Source organism: Panthera pardus, unplaced genomic scaffold (genome assembly GCF_024362965.1).
Source record: "Panthera pardus isolate Hobbes unplaced genomic scaffold, ASM2436296v1 HiC_scaffold_2, whole genome shotgun sequence".
Classification (NCBI taxonomy): domain Eukaryota; kingdom Metazoa; phylum Chordata; class Mammalia; order Carnivora; family Felidae; genus Panthera; species Panthera pardus.
This window is the reverse complement of record NW_026526765.1, coordinates 103,211,247-103,231,897: the sequence shown is the minus strand read 5'-3', so window position 1 is coordinate 103,231,897 and position 20,651 is coordinate 103,211,247. Positions and strand designations below refer to the sequence as shown.

Below are 20,651 nucleotides of genomic sequence, written 5' to 3'. Positions count from 1 at the left end.
CTGATAGCTTGGAGCCTGGAGCCTGCTTCAGATTCTGTGTCTCCCTCTCTCTCTGCCCCTTCCCTGCTCATGCTCTGTCTCTCTCTGTCTCTCAAAAATAAATAAATGTTAAAAAAAAATGAGATACCACCTCACACCTGTCAGAGTGGCTAAAATTAACAACATAAAAAGCAACAGGTGTTGGTGAGGATGTGGAGAAAAAAGGTGAGAATGCCACTCTGGAGAACAGTATGGAGGTTCCTCAAGAAACTAAAAATAGAGGGGCACCTGGGTGGCTCAGTCAGTTAAGCATCTGACTCTTGATTTCAGCTCGAGTCATGATCTCATGATTTGTGAGTTCAAGCCCCACATAGAGCTCTGTGCTGACAACAGGGAGCCTGCTTGAGATTCTGTCTTTCCCTTTCTCTCTGCCCCTCTCCCCACACTCTTTTTATCTCTCTCTCCCTCTATAATAAATAAACATAAAGATACTAAAAATATAACTATCCTACAATCCAGAAATTGCATTTTTAGGTATTTACCCAAATGATACAAAAATACGAGTTCAAAGGGGTACATGTGCCCCAATGTTTATAGCAGCATTGTCAACAATAGCCAAATGATGGAGAGAGTCCAAATGTCCATTGACTGATGAATGGATAAAGATGTAGTATATATATACCATGCAACATTACTCAGCCATCCAAAAGAATGAAATCCTGCCATTTGCAATGACATGGATAGAGCTAAAATGTATTATGCTAAGCAAAATAAGCCAATCAAAGAACGACAAATACCATAGGATTTCACTCATATGTGGAATTTAAGAAACAAAACAGATGAACATATGTGAAGGGGCAGGGGAAGAGAAGAGAGGGAAACAAACCACAAGAGACTCTTAATGATGGAGAACAAACTGAGTTAACAGAGGGAGGTGGGTAGGAGTTGGGCCAGATGGGTGATGGGTATTAAGAAGGGTACCTGTTGGCGCGCCTGGGTGGCTCAGTCAGGTAAGCGTCCGATTTCTGCTCAGGTCATGATCTTACAGCTTGTGGGTTAGAGCTCTGCGTTGGGCTCTGCACTGACAGCTCAGAGCCTGGAGCCTGCTTCAGGTTTTGTGTCTCTCTCTGTGTCCCTACCTTGCTTGTGCTCTCTGTCTCTCTCTCTCTCTCTCTCTCTCTCTCTCTCTCTCTCTCTCTCAAAAATAAATAAATAAACATTTTTTAAGTTTTTTTTTTTAAAAAGGGCACTTGTTGTGATGAGTCCTGAGTGTTGTATGTAAGAGACGGATCACTGAATTCTACTCCTGAAATCAATATTGTACAGTATGTCAGCTAAAATTTAAATAAAAAATTAAATTAAATTTTAAAAAGACAGCAAAACAGCCTTATTGCTGATATGGAGAAAGTTTTGGTGGTCTGGATAGAAGATCAAACCAGCCACAACAGTCTCTTTAGCCAAAGCTCAATCCAGAGGAAGGCCCTAACTCTCTTCAATTATATAAAGGCTGAGAGAGGAGAAGAAGCTACAGAAGATGTGGGGGGGAGAGGATTGTTTTAAGTTTATTGATTTTGAGAGAGAGAGAGAGTATGGGGGTGCAGGGGGGGGGGGGGGGTGGGAGGGGCAGAAAGAGAGGGAGACAGAATTCCAAGCGGGCCTTGTGTCGTCAGCATGCAGAGCTCAATGTCACAATGAGATTGTGACCTGAACCAAAGGTAAATGCTTAACCAACTTAGCCACCCAGGCACCCCTCAGAAGAAGATTCTTTAATTAAATAATGTTTGTTGTTTTTTTTAAACCTAACGCTATTGCACACTTAATAGACTACAGTACAGTGTAAACATAACTTTTATATGTACTAGGAAACCAAAAAATTCATGTGACTCAGGTTATTGCGATATTTACTTTATTGGGGTGGTCTGGAACACAACCCACAGTATCTCTGAGGTATGCCTGTATTTTCTCCAGTCAACTCCAGCATACAACTAAAAGAGAAGAATTCAACCAAAAGAAAAAGAAAAAGAAAAAAATGACAACAGACAAGAATTCAAGTAAACAAACATAGTCTGTCTTTCTTTTAACTCAAGAAAGGTAACATTATTGATTCTACCCACCAAAAGAACATTAAGCACTTTATCCATCCCACAAAACTCTCATTTTTTTCTGCTTTCTTTTCAAAACTAACTTTTAAATTACAATTTTCCTCAAAGTGTATCGAGACATGACATTCTAAGCAATCACTGAGAAGTGTAAAGGAGAGTATAATAGCTGCAATTAACTTTGTTTATATATCAGACAGACTTACATTTCACTATAAATATTCCACATGAAAATCTGTGAAAGAGGGCCAATTATGCTGAGACGTTTATCTGTATGACATTTGTCAAAAGAAAAAAAATATGCTGCAGTTCCTATTTGAAAAAATTATTTCCTGGCATAATGCAAGATTGTACACTTACCAAAGGAAAAAATGAGGAGGAGTCTTGAGCTAGAATGATAAAGTGCATCTACTTTTAGCTGTAGGCCTCTGCTCCTGCACCCCCATCCTGTCATAAAAACACAGAGCACACGTAAAGGGGTGCTAATTCGTATCGCCTTAATTCCCTAGGAAACATCAGTGGACCCAGAAAATTTCCCTATCATGCATGCTCTGCTACAGAAAAATATATTCTGTTCCTAACCTTATAGCTCAAAATGAAATACCACTTGAAATTAAAGTCTGTTTGCCCTTATAATTCTTACTTGGAATGTGTTACCTTCATTTTGTTCTTCCTCCCCAACTGGTCACATACCGTTTATCTTGGTTTTTAGGGGAAGAAAGACAAAACTTTTCGGTGTTTCTGTTTGCTTTCTGTCCTTTTTGCCACCCCCCCCCCCCCTCCCCAAGGCTCCTTATTACAAATGTGGCCTTCAGCCTGGGTGGCTTAGTCAGTTAACCATCTGACTTCAGCTCAGGTCATGATCCTGCTGCTCGTGAGTTCAAGGCCCGCATCAGGCTCTGTGCTGACAGCTCGGAGCCTGGAGCCTGCTTCAGATTCTGTCTCTGTCTCTGTCTCTCTCTCAAAAATAAATAAATATTTTTAAATGTGGCCTTCAATCAAATTTAGCAGAAGAGTTTGCATATATTTTCAATAATAGTTATAACTTCTATGATCTGGTCCTTTTAGGGCCCTACAAGTTCCACTAATTCAATCTAGAAAACCAGTTCCTTTGATCAAGGTATTTCTGAGAAAGACATCCACACATCTAGCCAGATAGTCCTTGGCAATAGGAAACAGGACTATTATTCATTAGCTGGGCCCTACCTGTTGCTCACAGCCAGCATCTGTTCTGAGAGGTTGTATCTTCTATCCTGATTAGTCAGTGACCAAGCTATCTCAGCTGTTCAGTATTAACACCCTAAATATTAGTCAAAGAAAGCCTTTATCAAGTTCAGCTTTGAAATCCTTCAAGAATAAAACATACCTACCATATAACCAAATTCGTTAGCTCGGGGGTTAACTTCAATGGAGCTTCATTAATGGCCTTACCCCGTAATTCCACTACATAAGAAGTAAAGAGCGGTTTTCCCACATACCTCTCCAGCTACCACCAAACCCGCACAGCAAAGGTTTCGGCCAGACTTGCCTACATACTACCTTCACCACCTCACCCTGCATTCAGTCTTCCAACCCCTTCCCTCACCACAGCATTTTCTCTCCCACTAGCATCTCCTCCCACCGCAACCTTCAAAGGGCTCTCAGGGAGGCCACCAATGATCTCCCAATTGTTTACTCACTGGGCCTTTTCAGTTTTTATCTCAGTTGATTTCCCTGCAGTATTTCCCCTGTTGACCATTTCCTCCTTTCTGAAACTCTCTCCTCCCATGTCTGCTACGGTATTTTCTCTTGATTTTTCTCATATCTATTTCTCAACCTTCTAACCTTCCCCTTTCTCCACAAACCCATAAACCACGGACATTCCCCAGATCTTCACTCCATCTATACCCTCACTTAGGGTGATCACATTCCTTTCTGCCTCTGTATCAATGTGCATTATTGTAAATGTACAAAATTGAACTCAGCTTCTTTAAATCTGGTACTGAGCCTAAATCTCCTAGTTCAGCAACGACTCCCTTAACCAACCAGTCACCCAAACCAAAAACCGCGCCATTATTCCTGACTTCTAATTTCCTACTGACCCTCATATTCAATAGCCCAACCAATAATTCCAGTCTATTTTCCCTTCTTAGTACAGCCTGAACTTTTGACACTCATTCTCTCTCTACTAATACAACTCCAGCTCAACCCCTCACACTTCTTCCATTTCTCCCACCATGGAACCAGAGTTTGGCTCTCTAACTGGTCTCTTTGTTTTCTCTTTATTCTCCAAAATGATGCCAGAATCATCTTTCTGAAATGACTACCCACACGCATGCACGCACACACACACACAGTCTAGGACTTGCTTTCATTTATAAACTTTTGTAGCTCTCTGTGCATAGCACTATGCTAACACTATCATACTATACTCTAATGTGTTGAGAGTTATTTGTCTGCCTCCCTAGCTAGACTATCAGCCAGCTGAGGGCAGCTGATATGATGCCTAATATAGTAGGTGCTCACTTAATAGTTGTTGAATGAATGAACTGGAAAACCCTCCTGATACTACATGAGAAGAATTTAAGAAATGAAAGTGAGAGTTTGAAAGGGATAGGGAAACAAGGCTACCTCTCTGAAACTTCCCGATGGAAGGAAAAAAGAATGTAACTAACACAGGGCTTCTTAACTTTTGCTGGACTATGCATCCTTTTGAGCATCTGATGAAAATGAAGGGCTCTCTCTACAGGAAAAAAAATATCCCTAAACACATCACACAAAATTCCACATATAATTTCAGGGATTCTCTCTACAGACTTCCTAAAGATCCATAAATCCAAAGTGTCATGGGAAAACATATGGAATAGTTCAGGTTGGTGTAATGAGAATGAGAATTTGTTCCAGGAAGAATGAAAACTTTTCCTACCTCACATATTACCAAAAAACTATATATCAGACTCATTAAAGGCCCAAATTATGTTTTTAACTACAAGGTATTAGGGAAAATATTTTTATAATCCTGAAACAGGTACAAAATTATTAAGCCATAAAGGAAAGGAGTGACAGATTTTACTACATAAACTTCTGAACAAAATAAGGCACCATGGGTAAAGAAAAAAAACAAATGTCAAAATCTATAAAATATATAAAATAAGTATAAAGACCCTGAAGAGCCAAAGTAATTTTGAATGAGACCAAAGCTGGAGGCATCACAATCCCAGACCTTAGCCTCTACTACAAAGCTGTAATCAAGACAGCGTGGTACTGGCACAAAAACAAACACATAGGCCAATGGAATGGAATAGAAACCCCAGAATTAGACCCACAAAAGTAGGGCCAACTAATCTTTGACAAAGCAGGAAAGAACATCCAATGGAAAAAAGACAGTCTCTTTAACAAATGGTGCTGGGAGAACTGGACAGCAACATGCAGAAGGATGAAACTAGACCACTTTCTTACACCATTCACAAAAACAAACTCAAAATGGATAAAGGACCCGAATGTGAGACAGGAAACCATCAAAACCCTAGAGGAGAAAGCAGGAAAAGACCTCTCTGACCTCAGCTGCAGCCATTTCTTACTTGACACATCCCCAAAGGCAAGGGAATTAAAAGCAAAAATGAACTATTGGGACCTCATGAAAATAAAAAGCTTCTGCACTGCAAAGGAAACAATCAACAAAACTAAAAGGCAACAAACAGAACGGGAAAAGATATTTGCAAATGACATATCGGACAAAGGGCTAGTATCCAAAATCTATAAAGAGCTCACCAAACTCCACACCCAAAAAACAAATAATCCAGTGAAGAAATGGGCAGAAAACATGAATAGACACTTCTCTAAAGAAGACATCCAGATGGCCAGCAGGCACATGAAAAGATGCTCAACGTCGCTCCTCATCAGGGAAATACAAATCCAAACCACATTCAGATACCACCTCACACCAGCGGAGTGGCTAAAATGAACAAATCAGGAGACTATAGATGCTGGAGAGGATGTGGAGAAACGGGAACCCTCTTGCACTGTTGGTGGGAATGCAAACTGGTGCAGCCGCTCTGGAAAACAGTGTGGAGGTTCCTCAAAAAATTAAAAATAGACCTACCCTATGACCCAGCAATAGCACTGCTAGGAATTTACCCAAGGGATACAGGAGTGCTGACGCATAGGGGCACTTGTACCCCAATGTTTATAGTAGCACTCTCAACAAGAGCCAAATTATGGAAAGAGCCTAAATGTCCATCAACTGATGAATGGATAAAGAAATTGTGGTTTATATACACAATGGAATACTACGTGGCAGTGAGAAAGAATGAAATATGGCCTTTTGTACCAACGTGGATGGAACTGGAGAGGGTTATGCTAAGTGAAATAAGTCATACAGAGAAAGACGGATACCATATGTTTTCACTCTGATGTGGATCCTGAGAAACTTAACAGGAACCCACGGGGGAGGGGAAGAAAAAAAAAAGTTTAGAGAGGGAGGGAGCCAAACCATAAGAGACTCTTAAAAACTGAGAACAAACTGAGGGTTGATGGGGGGTGGGAGGGAGGGGAGGGCGGGCAATGGGTACTGAGGAGGGCATCTGTTGGGATGAGCACTGGGTGTTATATGGAAACCAATTTGACAATAAATTTCATATTTAAAAAAATAAATAAATAAATAAAATAAGTATATATAAGTATATCCAGAAAATATGTAAGGAGTGACCCTAAGGCAACAAAATAACAAACGCCACAATAGAAAAAAATGGACAATGGACAAAAATAGACACTTCACAGAACAAATGCAAATCGTCAGTTAGTACAAGAAAAAATGCTCAACTTTTACCAATCAAGGAAAAACAAATTAGAATAACTAAGTCATTCTTCTTTATCCACCATATTGGCAAAAATTAACAAGATTGATGATATCCAGAGTTGTTGGGGATACAGAAAAAAAATGGGTACTATCACGTACACTGATGGTGGGTATGAAAATCAGTATCCTTTTAGAAAGACAATTTGGCAATATCTGTCAATATTGTAAATACCCATACAGTTCTGCCCAGAAATTCTAGTCATAAGCCTCTAGCCTAGAGAACCGTTCGCACCTGTGCACAAAGAAGCATAAATAAGGATATTCACTGAAGTATTATTTATAGTAGAGAAATGTCTAGAGTAGATACTACAGTAGATACTAGAGTAGATACTACATCTAGTATAGTAGAGCTAAATGTCCACCTAAAGGAGACCCATACTACAGTTTAAAAGAAGACAGTGGGGGCACCTGGGTGGCTCAGTCATTTAAGTGTCTGACTTCAGCTCAGGTCATGATCTCACCATTCATGGGTCCCAGCCCAACATCCGGCTCTGTGCTGACAGCACACGGAGCTGGCTTCAGATTCCGTGTCTCCCTCTCTCTCTGCCTCTCCCCACTCACATTCTGTCTCTCCGTCTCTCAAAAAATAATAATAATAATTAAAGAAATTTTTGAAGAAGGCAGTTGATCTGTTTACAGTCTCCAAGACATATTGGTAAATGACAAGAAAATGTGGATGTATACAATGTAATGTATACAATGTATACTTACTTTTTATTCTATATTCTCAGATTATTTGACCAATTTGCAACCAGGACAAATGGGAATGGGGCGAATTTTTAGGGAAACATTCCATCCAATTGCCCAAGTCTTTCATTCTTTCTGGCCTCTGGAATGTATCACAATTTTGTCTAATGTCGACTGTTCACTGACATTTCATTTAATCCACAAATTGTATGCTCCCTCCTAGTGCACACCAGAACCTTGTTCCTGTGGGTGGCTGTCACCAGCCTTTCATCGTTGGGGTGGGAAGTCACATCACTCACCAACTACAAAGTCAAGACAACATCATAGAGTAGCTGGAGATGTTGACCCTGTGTTCTATTTAGGCCATCTATTCTGTCCTCTTTGAGAAATTTGCAGAGGAAACCATGTGTCTGTATAAATGGGTAGTGGTCAATGATAGGTCTATATTTGGTTGTAAGTTAAATGGCATTGCTTTCAGAATTTAGCATGTAGGTTGTGAAATATGTAAGTTTATGAAAATGTAACCAAATGGGAAATAGAGAAGATAAAGTAGGCCAAATTGCTTCTAGTAGAGATCACTGTGGTAATCTGCTGTTAATCCCTCTTCATCCCAGGAATTAAGTATTCATTTCCCCTCTGGATTTCCTCAGGATAATCATGTTCTAATCCGTAAGAGTTCTTTCCCTCTCACCTCCAATTACCAGATTGAGTTCGTGACTCTTGAGGGACATTTTACCTACACCCCCCCCCCAACCGGTCCACCCCACCCACTATTCTGTTAAAACGGTGGTCTCTTAATAAATTTAAACATATACAGATAAGTGTTCCTAAGCTACTTTTCAGTCGGACAGATTTTCCCAAATATTCTTTTCTTCTACTAAGAAAATCTGATTTAAATCTTTATTATTTTCAAAAACTAGGTATATTTCACGTAAACAAGAAGTAGTACCATAACATATACGGGCATTATGTCTCGGCACTAAGGGGAAGGTCAGCATTAACATCTCTGTTTATGAGGAGAGGGCTGAGACATGGAAAAGCTTAGGATTCTGGAATTCACAGCAAAATCTGAACCTGGAAATATTACCAGATTCATTTATTCCTTTCTTATGCACAAAACTGATGCCTGCACGTGGTGCTAGCATGTTCCCATAGTAAGCACTCCAGAGAGCCCTCAGGCCCAAGCCAGTCCCTGAACTGACCCTCAGGTGCTCATCAAAATAGCCTCTGCGTTTCGGCAAAGTTCAGCCGGCAGCCCCGGCAAGGACGAACGCAGAACTCCAGGCCTTTCACCTTTGTTACCTCCTGCACCTGAGCCTTGTCAGGGTGGGAAACCGGACACAGTGCATTCACATAAAAGCAAACAGCAAAGTTCCTCTTTACATGTTTAATGCCAATTGGATGATTTGTCTTTCTAGACTACCCCACAAACATAACTAAAATGTGCCCTTCCAAGAGGCACCTGTGAGGAAGACACGCTGCCCGCATCCTATCTCATGTTCATCCTGCGCGCTCAGGCTACGGAGTGAGCTCTATGAATCGGGATCCATTTTGCAGAGGGCAGCTGTATGCATGCCCCATATAAATAGGCCGCTCTGTGTCCTGTGTGTTATTATAAATAATGCTCCCACACACCACAGATTTTAATGCCTCCTAGAAAGCAAATCACTGTCAGTGAGAAGTTATACGACATTCCTGACCAAATTAGTTGGTTATTCATCGGAAGACCAACAAACACAGCCTCTGTTGAGCTGTGAAGGAGAGGGAAAAGCATCAAATGATTATATAGACATTCTATAATTAGGGGTGGGAAAATGACTACATTGGAATCCTTTCCTGAACATGGCTAAACTACAACAGGTCTGGAGAGGTCAAGTAGTGCGGCTCCTGCCTCGGCCTGCTGCCGACTCCAGGGATCTATGAGCATAGGCCAACAGAAAGGAAAAGCTACATTTTTCCTAGGGCTACTCCACTGGAAGTAGAACAAGATGTCAAGAATAACGGAGGAGAAGTTAAAAAAAAAAAAACTCCAAGGGACATGTAAGAAAGTCGGCTATGACGCGAATAAATGAAGCAGGAAAAAGGCAGAAGGCAGCATTCAGTCAGCTCAGATCACCCCTCACCTGGCCAACACAGGCTACTCACCAGCTGATTCCAATGCAGTAGCTGGCCGATGAAGGAGAAAACAGGGTTTGGGAGCTAATTTTTTTTTTTATTTCCTTGCTTCTAATTGTTCTTAATCCACATTCCTGAGATGGCTTAAGCATTAATAGGCTGAAGCTATGCTCTAGGATAACACTGGGCTAATTATATTTTTTGGGTTGCAAAGGACAGTCATAATTTCACGTAGGCTACATGAGGTAATGAGGTATAATCAGTTATACAGGGTTATACAGTTAACAGTTATACAGTTATACAGTGTGTGGCTTCTCCTTTCTCTACCTGTCCAGACCCACTCACCATTTCCTAAGCCCCAATCCAGCTGACTGAGCTCCATATTTCTCCAGAGATTGTCTGTTTACCAATGTAATTACTAGCTCTCACTGGCCAGAGCTTTTCCTGTTAGGCCCTCCTACTAGCTGTCTACCAGCCTATGAGCTGGCTGCCCTTGGGATAAGGTGTCTACTTCTGATCCAATCAGATGCCCACTCAACAAGGTACTGCTTAGGGCAGGTTCTTTAGCAAAGGGCTGTGAACAAAAGTAGTTTTCCTTAGAAAAGAATGGCAGAATGGGGCACCTGGGTGGCTCAGTTGGTTGGGCGTCTGACTCCCGATTTCAGCTCAGGTCATGTTCTCCTGGTTTGTGAGTTCAAGCACCGCATTGAGCTCTGTGCTGGCAGCATGGAGCCTACTTGGGATTCTGTCTCCCTCTCCCATTGCCCCTCCCCCGCTTGCTCTATAATCTCTCTCTCAAAAATAAATAAAAATAGGGGCCCCTGGGTGGCTCAGTCAGTTGAGTGTCCGACTTCAGCTCAAGTCATGATCTCTTGGTTTGTGAATTCAAGCCCTGCATCAGGCTGTGTGCTGACAGCTCAGAGCCTGGAGCCTGCTTCAGATTCTGTGTCTCCCTCTCTCTCTCTGCCCCTCCCCTACTCATGCTCTGTCTCTCTCTGTCTCTCAAAAAATAAATAAAAGTTGAAAAAAAATTTTTTAGTAAATAAAAATAAACAAAAAAAAGAATGGTGAGTGTCTCAAGCACATGTCTATGTTAAACTACCACCAAATACTTAAGTAGAAATAAACCATTAATTTAGGGTTTTTTTAATGTTTATTCATTTTTGAGAGAGAGAGAGACAGAGAGCAACTGGGGGAGGGGCAGAAAGAGGGAGATAGAATTCGAGGCAGGCTCCAGGCTCTGAGCTGTCAACACAGAGCCGACACGGGGCTCGAACTTGTGAACGACGAGATAATGACTGGAGCAGAAGTCTAACACTTGACTGAGTTACCCAGGTGCCCCATAAATAAACCATTAATTTGGAGGCAAGAATCTTTACAGGAGCAGGACCAGCTTCATGGGCTTATGATCTATGCAATTGCACAGGAGCCCTAGGCTTAGAAGGGCTCACACACTTGGCTTAATGCCCCACTGTGGCCATCTCGACATTCTTAATAATTTTTGAACAAGGAGCTCCACATTTTCACTTTGCATGGGGTCTTCCAAATTATCTAGCTGTTCCTGTATAGAATTTTTTATTATAAAAAGTGAAGGGAGTTTCATAGAATCAAATAATTTTGGATCCAAGGATTCTTCTGAGATCATTTACTCCAAATATTCATTTGACAGATAAGAAAACCAAGGTCAAAGAAAGGATAATTGGCTTATTCAAGATCCCCCAGTGAGTCCTGGCAATGTCAGACTAGAAACAGATTCTTATCACTCTGTGTCCAATCTCCTCATTCCTCCATGTGGCAGCCTTCCCAGCAGAGAGGACTGCCTGACACTTAGTCTATTTTGCCAAAATATTTGGTAAGCTGCTTAGAATTCTCATAAAATGAGGCTGATATAAAAACACAAATGTCAGGGCACCTGGGTGGCTCAGTCTGTTAAGCTTCCTACTCTTGATTTCAGCTCGGGTCATGATTTCACAGTCGTGAGATCAAGCCCCACATAGGTCTCCACGCTGAACGTGGAGCCTACTTGAGATTCTCTGTCTCTGTCTCTCTCTGCTCCTCCCCCACTTGTTTTCTCTCTCTCAAAATAAATAAATAAACATTAAAAAAAAAACACAAAGAGGGGGGTGCCTGGATGGTTCCATTGGTTAAGTGAACGACTCTTGGTTTCAGCTCAGGTCATGATGTCACAGTTCGTGAATTCAAGCCCCACATCCGGCTCTGTGCTGACAGTGCAGAGCCTGCTTGGGATTCTCTCTCTCCTTCTCTCTCTGCCCCTCCTCCACTCGTGATCTCTCTCTCTCTCTCTCTCTCTCTCTCAAAATAAATAAATGAACTTTTTGAAAAAACACAAATGTTGATCTTTCCTTGTTCAATCTTACAGTTTATTTCTTCACCTCTACACCTTTGACTTCCTCAAAACAAATGGCACTGACAATCCCCAAAATCCAAAAGGAAAGCTGGGTGGAGGAATGTAGACTAACGGAAATTCTGTGGAGGATCTTTTGGTAATAGATATCAAAATTGCACTGTTCATACCCTTCAACCCCGCAATTCCATTTCTACACATAGTCTCACATATGCACAAGGACTTCTGGGTGCCCAAGCCTACTCGCTGCAGTATTGATTATAACAGCAAAAGATTGGAAACAACCTAAATATCCATCAACAGGAGACTGGCTTAAAGAAAAAGATGATAATACATTCATGGAACAGAATATTACGTAGCTCTTATGAAACAAAAGAACTTAACCTCTATCTACTATTATAGTAAAAGACCAAATTACTGTTACATGAAAAAGCAATGTACAAAACAGTATACACCATGCTTCTGTTTGTGAGGGGCAGGTTATTTCATTATATGTTCTATAATTACTTACACACGTTTGGGGGATTTGGATATGCATGGAATTTGTCTGGAAGCATCTGCAGAAAAAGAGTGACTGCCTCTGAGGAAGGGACATGGGAGACTCAGAGATAGGAACGTGGGGGAGATTGTCATTCTATGCCCTTTGTTCCCTTAAAATTTGTACTCTGTGCACATACTATGTTTTCAAAAACTAATTAGTTAAAATAAATGAGTGTCTGAAGAGGGACCCCATGACACCACCAGTATTATATCACAACTATAACAAAGAGAAACATACTATTGCCATCATTTTTACTTTTTCTGGGACCTTGTATTGAACTGGCAGACAAAGGAAATGATACATAGTTAAATCAGAGCTTGAAAAACAATTCTCTCCCTTTCCCCTCCTCTGTTCTGCATTAAAAAAAAAAAAAATCTGCATGACCCATTGCTTGTTTAGTCATTGGCACAACTGTGTGACACAGTGGAGAAGATGAGGAATGTTCCCAATCTTCCTTTGGAAAGTTGCCAATATCATCTATAAAGTGCCCTTCAGACATAATCCACGTACATTTTCTCGGTGCACCTACCATCAGCGTTCCTACGCACTTTAACGAGAGTTTTATTTTGAACCAAAACCACAAAGGGGGACAGAATCTTCGATACTGCCCTGGTTTAACAGAAGTATGTTTTCCTCAGGTGACAGCAGAAGAGGTGAGCTTAGTCGTCTCGGTAAACCCACTTCCCTTGGGAAAACTGTGGTCCTTAGTTGGGAAGCAAACACAAGGGAGTATCTTTCTACCTCATATCCTCTTTGCAGCTCCTCCTCTACACAGCGTACCTTTATACAACGCACATGTGGTGGATCAAAGACAGCCACAAATTCTTGGACACTCCTCTCCTTGGAAAAATGAGATCTGTTTCCATTCTCCTCGATCCTGGGCTGCCCTGTGACTGCTTTGACCAATGGAGTATGGCAGAATTGGCGCCATGCCAATTCCAAGTGCTGTCTCTGCGAGAAGCAGCACCTTCCTCCTTGTCTTCTTAGAGTCTTAAGCAAGGCACTATGTAAAAGTCCGAGTGCCCTCTTAGCACATGAGATGCCCTAGGACTACATGGAGATGGAAAGGGACCTAACTAAAGTCACTCCTATCAGGACATCAGGCTGTGGGTGAAGCCATCTTGGTCCCTTCAGCCCAAACCAGCCACCAGCTGAAGAGCACCAAGTGACCCAGTCAATGCCACATGGAGCAAAAGAATCGCCCAGCCAAGCACTGCCCAAATTCCTGATCCACAAATTAAGAAATACAACAAATGTTATTTTAAGACACTAAGTTTGGGGCTCGTATGTTATGCAGAAATAGATACCCCGTATACCACACCATCACTATTAAGCACCGACAGCTTCAAACCTTTCATACTCAGAATTCTCTTTCCTAATTTGCCTCCGAATTATGACAGAAGGATCTCACGCCAGGCAGCCATAGCTACTGGGAAAAGGGGCCAGGTCCAAGCTGAAACAACAAAAGAATCTCCAACTCCCAACACCTACTCCCCACAGTGCTAGAGATAAGTCTACATGGCCAAGTTGAATCACCATCCCCTGCCACTGAGGACCCCAGAGATCGCGGGCCACAGAACTTGGAGTTTGCCAGTCCATATAGGGCCACTATCCCGGAGGGTGTCCTTTGCCCCCCCAACCACTCCAGTGCTCCACCAAACCCATGTCCACCAACCCCCTGTATACCACCTCATGGGGGTCACATATGTTTATTCTTGGATATGGGGTGAAAACCACACCCTCTTACTCGAGCCCTTGCCCTTTCAGGCTGGGCTGAGAGAAGGAAAGCTAAGTCTATGAAAGAGAGATTTCTGGATCAACTTCCCAGGCCCACAACGACTGGCAGGTCACCACCCACTCCAGCCCCTGTGCCTGTTCTCACCCACCCACAGGGTTACCAAGGCCTCAGGGAGGTGGCACCATCAGAAACCATAATTACAGATTTCATCATACACTTGAGCTCCCCACGAACAAATTCTTCCATACAACATGCAAATCTATTGTTCGACTTTCAAACATCCAACCAACTTTCAAACACATTGTGGGGAACCCACTAAGTACAAAAGTAACACGTTGCCTCTTCTGAATTGTAGACATGGCCTTGAAATTCAGAAAAGGGCATTTTCAGGGTTGAGGCAAAAATGGAAGATTTAGAAGTAACATGGCGAAGGAGGACAATGAGGCTAGCAAACATGGTTTACAAAGTCCAGGTTGTGCAAAGGGGCCCATGAGCAGAGAAGCCGTGTGAGGGCAAAAGGGAGGTCCCAGGTGGGTCTCTCCCCTCCTGCTTCCTGGCTTCCAAGGAGTCAAGTCCCTTTCATTGTGACTGAAGGCCTTTCCTTCACCATGGTCTATATAGACAAACTGGAGTGGTGACTTGGCCATCTGAATAACCTATTTTGATAGATCTGAAAGTCTGAATATTACCAACGAGAAAGGTGTTGGTTTGAGAGAAAGCTGTTTCTCACAAGCCAGAGGAAGAAATTTTAGGATTTTCCTAAATTATCTCAACAATTTTCTCAATCTCTCACTTCAGACAAAATATTTAAAGAAAAACTCTTTCTAAAGCATTCTTGGGTCAGGTCTTACAGAAGCAGAGAAGAGAAGAGGGAAGGGTAGAGCCACCCAGATTACCTGTCTGGTTGCTTAGACTGGTCCAATTTCACTAAGAATCACACAAACCTCTTCATTCCTTCTGCCGTGTTCACCTGACCTTTTTCAATTTCTTTTTCTTTTCTCCATTACCTTAAGGGAGTAATCTAGACACTCTGGCTTTCTTTGCATGCAAAATGTAACAGTTCTTTCTTTCTTCTTTTCAGATAAAGGCAGTCTTGGGGAAAGGAAAAGAAAAGCGCCTGGCTTCTTCAAATTAGCTCTGAAATAAAAGTCACTGCCAGATGTTATATAAAAGGTGACGTAATCCTAAAGTACTTCATTACATATGCAGCTCTGCTCTTCAGCCCAGGAGGAGTTTATTACATTTTGTCGATCCCATTTTCTATACCCACATCATTTTTACATAATTTTTCCTGCCTGACAGACATCTTCACATTTTCACAGCAACCCATCAAGATAGCATTACAACAGCACAGGGAGCCAGGTTAGCAGTTTACAAATAACGGTGCTAATAAGCCAGATTTGTCCCTGAGATACAAATCAGGGGTAAACGGTCTATCCATGCATGTGAGAAGCACATCTATTTTAGAATAATAGGGAAGAAAGCAGACCTCCATTCCAGCTGACACCATGTTCTTCCAGAACATGGACCAAATCTATTCCACAAGTAGGAAAATGGGGAAATGCCAATCTAAACTTATTTCTGCAATTCTCTTTGTTTTCCTAATAAATTCCTGGCTAGTAGTGAAATAGATAGCCATGGCAAACGCCATTAAGATCGAACTTCCTGCCTTTTGGGATTGGCACAAGATTTAGAAGAAAACGCACCGTTTGTACCAATGCAATATCTAGTTCCTGAGATGCTGTAAGTGCGCACCCTGCGAGACACTTCCTCCCACTCCCCAGGTGCTAAATATCTTTCCCCCTCCTTCCCAGGCACTCGCGGCCCCACTGCCCTCTGATGGTGAAAGGCGGCAGTGCAGGTTGGAAGCTTAATTGCTGCAGAAGGATTGAGTGGCTGGAGGGAATGGCTGGGAGATCATCTGCCTTAACGTCAGTGTCAAAGGCCAGGTACATTCAGCTCTTAGCTACTTACCAGAAATGAATCTATCTGACTTAGAATTCCAGTGGGATAAGAAAATGCCCTGTAACTGTCACCCCAAGGAAACAAAAATGCCATTCATCTTGAGAACCTCCTTAAGTTTTAAGGAAAGACCCCTGTTAAAATGAACTTTGTGGTTTTAAAGTATAATTACATACTTAGGGTAACAGAGGTGCTCATTCTTTTATAAGAGCAGGATTTGAGGGGCGCCTGGGTGGCTCAGTTGGTTTAGCATCCAACTTCGGCTTGGGTCATGATCTCGCAGTTCATGAGTTCAAGCCCCGTGTAGGGCTCTATGCTGACAGCTCAGAGCCTGGAGCCTGCTTGGATTCTGTGTCTCCTTCTCTCTCTGCCCTTCCCCTGCTTGCTCTCTCTCTCTCTCTCTCTCTCTCTCAAAAATAAACATTAAGGGGCACCTGGGTGGCTCAGTCGGTTAAGCGTCCAACTTCGGCTCAGGTCATGATCTCATGGTTCGTGGGTTCGAGTCCCGCATCAGGCTCTGTGCTGGCAGCTCAAAGCCTAGAGCCTGCTTCGGATTCTGTGTCTCCCTCTCTCTCTGTTCCTCCCTCGCTTGCACTCTGTCTCTCTCTCTCAAAAATAAACAGACATTTTAAAAATTAGAATTAAAAAATAGATATTTAAAAAACATTTTTTTAAATAATAATAATAAAACAAAAAAAAGAGCAGTGTTTGAATACAGGATAAAGGGACATGTGAAGGCTTTATAGAAGAACTCTGACCTTCCCTGACTGCCAAGGAAATAGATACAGATCTGTGGATAACTAGCGCACCAAATAAATGTATTCTATTTCTTATTTGTGTCCAAAGGCAACACATTCCTTTGTTCTACAAGTAATTTCCTTCAGAGGTTCAAAAATTCTTTTCCTTTTTAAAGTAGTTTTTCTTTATATGAAGGTTATTCATGCACATAGTGTAGAATCAAATAATTCTACAGGTCTCATTCCAAAAACAAGGCAGTCCCAGCCACGCTCTCCTTCTGTTTTTAGCTCTGTTAACTGGATCACTTGCTATGTACATCCACATTTCTAAATAACCTCTTTATGTTGCTACTTCTCAATATTCCAGTTTAGGCACCTTATACTGACCTTGCACTATGGAAGATGATTTCATACACACACACGCACACACGCACGCACGCACACACACACACACAACTCCACCACACATATATAGTTCCCAGTATAGAATAATTTGGGTAAGGTTAATAATATTTATAACACTATGAGTAGTAAAGTCTTGACAGCTAAGTCATGCGGTACACCCTATTTACCCTTTCTCGCATTAACAAGTTTTTAATTTTCCTTGGAGTTAACAAATAAAGTTAACTTTTTTTCATATGCTACGCTTTCTTCATTGTATTAGTCTTGTCAGGCTGCTATAATAAAGTACCACAACCTATGTGGCTTTAAACAACAGAAATGTATTGTTTCACAGTTCTAAAAGCTAGAAGTCTGAAATCAAGGTGTCGGCAAGGCCATGCTCTCTCTGAAGTCTACAGGAGGATGATCCTTCTCTGCCCGTCTAGGTCCTAGGAAGATCTCTGCTCTGATGGTCACCTGTCCTTTTCCCTGTGTATATCTGTGTCTCCATCTGGCATTCTTCTTACTTTGTATGTGTCTGCATCTTTTCTCCTCTTGTTATCAGGACATCAGTCTTCTTAAATTAAGGGCCTGCCCTACTCCTGTATGACCTCACCTTAACTTACATCTTAATTACCTCTGCAAAGACCTTATTTCTGAATAAGTTCGCATTCTCAGGTATCAAAAGTTAGGACTTCAGCATATTTGGGGTGGGGGTCATTATTCTACCTAAAACATTTATCTTCACTAATTTATCTCAAACTCTGTCCAGTTCTCTAAATCTCCTCTGAGTGTATTCAAACATTTTCTGTTTCCTATCAGGTTTCATCTCTTGGGTTAGTTTACATTCAAATGGGCTTTTCCTATATGATTGGCTACAGTTACAGCCCCGGGTAGCTTCAGGTTCAGTGCAAAAACAGTGTATGTTTCCCTCTTAATAGTCTCATTGGCTATATAGGGTCACATGCCAATCTCAAGCCAACAATTACAGGCAGGAGAATGCTGTGTGCACATTGGCTTAGACCTGCGTCTTCTGTTCCATCACCGAAGATGGGAGTAGGGCAGCTTCATTTAACTACCTGATCTGAGCATGGGGAATAGGTGATTAAACATGAGGTGAATAGATGCGGAGCACCAAAAGTAACTTAATGTCCACTATAGCTTGTTAATAAGCACTTTAAGAGGGGTCACTTTCCCCCAAGGCCCAACACAGATTTGGGCCCTTTACAGAATTTTATGATAATCTACTCACTCCAAGAAGGTTAAGAAAACAGAAAAGAAATTGAATGAAAATACATTTAGATCTACACTTTATCCTTTTTCTGATATTATAGGGATTCGTTTGGTAATGTCTAAGGGAAAAATACTTGTCACTTGAATACATTTTTATGTCCTAAAATGTTTGGAGAGAAGGTATTACCCCTCATACAAAATGTCCTACAAATGGAAGGAAATATCCTGTGGCCAAATCCCCATGATTTCAAACAGAATGATTCAGAAAATAAAAAATTCCAACCAGGCAGGCAATCACCATCCTGTTGATAAAAATGTTCTCCTGCTGAGATGCCACAGAAGCTTTCTCCAAATGAGTTTTCGCACCACACTCCAGTTGTCCAACATCATCTCTTCCCTTCTATGAAGGAGAGAACAGCAGCCTCATTTCCCATCCACCTTACAGCACCTGCCCCCGGGAAGGAACAGAAAATATTTAACTTTACATTTCCTTTTTATTGGTTCCCCTATTAATTTTTTCCATCTTTGACTAATTTTTTTATACTTTTGAACTACAGGTCCAAAACTTTAACAGTCACTTTATTCACGGAAACTGCACATTTGAGCCTAAGAATTAACAGTCTTCCAGCGTGAGTGGCTGGGACAAGGCAAACAAAACCTTAAAGACATAAGTACCTGGGTGGCTCAGTCCAGTAAGTGTCTGACTCTTGGTTTCAGCTCAGGTCATGATCTCACAGGTTCCTGAGTTTGAGCCCCACGGTGAGCTCCATGCCAGTTCAGAGGCTGCTTGGGATTTTCTCTCTCCCACTCGCATGCTCTCTCGCTCTCTCGCTCTCTCTCTCTCTCTCTCAAAATAAATCCATAAATAATAAAAATAAAATAAAATAAAATAAAATAAAGATATAAGACCTAAGACAACAAAATCAAAAAGAAAAATGAGGGAAACAGGAGAAGATGATGTGATGATTAATTTCATGTGTCAACTTGACTGGGTCATGGGATGTCCAGATATCTGGTTAGACATTATTTCTGGGTCTGTGAGGGTGTTTCAAAAAGAGATTAGCATGTGAATTAGTGGACTGAATAAAGCAGACTGCCCTCCCCAGTGTGGGTGGGCCTCATCCAATCCTTTGAGGGCATAGGTAGAACCAAACGGCAGAGAAAGGCTGACTCCTCTCTGCCTGACTGCTGGAAGTGGATCATCTCCTCTGCCTTTAGCACTCCTGCTTTTCAGGTCTTTGGACCCAGACTGGAATCTCCAGCCCTCAGAGCTTCAAACTACACCCTTAATTCTCCTGTGCCTCCAGCTTGCAGATGGCAGGATCATGAGTCTTCTCAGCCTCCATACCATGTGACCGAATACCTTATAATAAACTTCTTTATATATATGCATATACCATAGGTTCCGTTCCCTGGAAAATCCTAATACAGATGGAGTCAGAGCGGGGCTAGGAAAAAAAAAAAAAAAAAAAGGAAGAATAGAGAGAGAAAGCCAAGAAAATGGTGAGAAGACAGAGAGACTGATATAAGAGAGGAAAAGCCCTAACCTCCATGTGAGGATCAGCACTCTGTAATTCACACCCAGCTGCTCCGTAATTCATTGCCTAACCTGTCACCTCTCGGGGCCTCAACCTCCCCACTGAGAGGAGTGACCCGACACATCTCTTGAGTCCTTCTGGTTCTACACACTGTCATGATCCTCTGCGGGTGCCACCCACTCAGTTAACCCTCACGCTATATGGGTGCCTACCTGGCAGGGTCCTTACCCATATGGGATGGCAGTCAAGCAGCTCACTGTAGGAACTAGACGTAAATGCTGCCTTTGCCAGTATAGCCATCTTCAGCATTCTGAGATCAGAGAGGGAGGATCCCAGGGGGCTGGGCAGCTAAGTGCTGGATGTAAAGCTGCCAAACCATCAGGCCCAAGGGAGGTGCTCTAAGAAGAGCATTTCCTAAAAACTCGGCATTTAAAATGAC

At 41.9% G+C, this 20,651-nt stretch overlaps 1 long non-coding RNA gene across 1 annotated transcript in view; it reads right to left on the bottom strand.

Moving 5' to 3' along the window:
- The window catches only part of LOC128778300 (uncharacterized), an 89,480-nt gene extending 73,954 nt beyond the window's left edge, over positions 1 to 15,526 (bottom strand). Inside the window, exon 1 of the long non-coding RNA XR_008423836.1 lies at positions 15,258 to 15,526. This is a non-coding gene — a long non-coding RNA (uncharacterized LOC128778300). The remainder of the gene's footprint in view (positions 1 to 15,257) is intronic.
- Positions 15,527 to 20,651: the final 5,125 nt, after the last annotated feature.